Below are 1,883 nucleotides of genomic sequence, written 5' to 3'. Positions count from 1 at the left end.
AGAGTGGCCATCCCCCCTGGGGAGTGATTTCTCGCTTTCTGTCTCTCTGTCTCTCTCTGTCTGTCTGGCAAGTGCACACGCCCTATAGCAAAAACCTCTTCAAAAAATTTTTTTTAAAAAATGAAGAATGGTAAATGCTGGCCAGGCTTGGAGAAAAGGAAACTCTCCTACACATTTGATGAGAATGCAAATTAGTACACCCATAGAATACTATTACCAGCCAGGATTTCTTGGGTGAAATGATCACCCTAGGAGCTACAGAAAGCCAGATCTGTCTGGAATGTGTAAGTCCTGAACACAACAGAACTGCTGAGTCAGTATTTACATCAATTTCATTCTTCTAAATAAGCCTGAAACATACATGAATGTATCATAAGTTCTCTATTTTTGGCCAATGATATGACCACGAAAGAAAAGATAATGTTGATTTCCATGAAGAACTGGCTGACTTGAGCACTCAAAGACACTATCTCAGTGTAATATATTCCTTGATGACTATAGAATGTGTATAAAATTATAGGTAAATTGGGAACCAGCAGTTAGCGTAATGGCTATGTTGCTGGACTCCCACGTAATCAACCGCGGTTCATGTCCCGGACCCGGTGGCTTAAAACTCACACCGGGCGCATGTGCGTGGGTGCCCAAGATCCCGAGAGGAGAATGGAGGAGAAAGGATTGTGGCGTGACCATCCCCCCTGGGGGGTGATTTCTCGCTTTCTGTCTCTATGTCTCTCTCTGTCTGTCTGGCGAGCGCACATGCCCTACAGTGAAAATCTCTCAAAAAAAAATTATAGGTAAATTAACCTTTCATGTAGTTTCAAATATTAATGTTCACTCCTCTTCTTGCCTTTTTTTACTTTTCTGTTCTTTCCCAAAGTCTTAGATAATTCATCAGATTGAAAGGTGGCAAAAGGACAACTTGGCATCATGCCTCAGGGAATTGGAAAAAACAACAACAAAATATTTTTAAAATCCCAGGAGGAAAAAAATAATAAAGATTTGAGCAGAAATAAATTGAATAGAAAAAAATAAGCTTAGTGTTAATTTTGTCTGTTATTTGCATAAAGTTCAGTAAGAATAATAATTGATTTAGTTACCTTTTCTAATCTAAAGTTATATATGAAAGGAACTTTAGATTAGACTCTTTAAAAAGCCTCCAAAGGATACTGAGCCAAGTCAGGAATCTACCATCTGATTGTGCCTTTAAGTATCTGTACTTGGAAGTTTTGAGGCCTGCCAGGCAGAACTGTTTATGGTACAAGGCCATCTTTCCAAGAGCTTCTCTTGGCTTTTTTGAATCAACCTTAGCTCCTTAATTTTCTGGTCATTTCTTCAGACATTACATTCAGGACCAAGCCCTGGCAATAACCAGTGTTTTCCACTTCTGATGCAAGGCAACAAATATTATTGTATTTATGCCAATAACCAAACTCTCACAAAATAGCAATACTCACAAATACTTTCCAATTCTGGAGGGGTCAGGAAAGGAGAAAAGTTTATGCTTCAATTCTATTATTAAAAACTAACCTTTTTAACAAATTGCTGAAGCGAGCAACAGCTCAAAAGAAAAAAAAATCTTAAATTTGGAAAGCAAGACATATAAGAAAATCAGTAATGTTTTAATCAGTAATGTTTTAGGCAAAAGTCATAAAATTCTATTTCACCAGTTTAGTTTTATATAATTAATCCCTTTTCTGTTGAGTTTGCAGTGTTACTGTGGTCCAATCTTTTTATTTAAATCCTGGAAGTTTAGAAATATGATCTCGAACTTATCAAAAACCTATATTCAAGGGTACTTATCAGATCTTTTTCATGAATTTCCTTAAAAGAGACAATTTTTTGATATAGCTTATTACAAAATATTTTAGAAAGAGCATCAGGAT

The sequence above is a fragment of the Tupaia chinensis genome, unplaced genomic scaffold (assembly GCF_000334495.1).
Source record: "Tupaia chinensis unplaced genomic scaffold, TupChi_1.0 Scaffold000470_1, whole genome shotgun sequence".
In the NCBI taxonomy this organism is placed as follows: domain Eukaryota; kingdom Metazoa; phylum Chordata; class Mammalia; order Scandentia; family Tupaiidae; genus Tupaia; species Tupaia belangeri.
Note: the sequence above shows the minus strand (reverse complement) of the source record.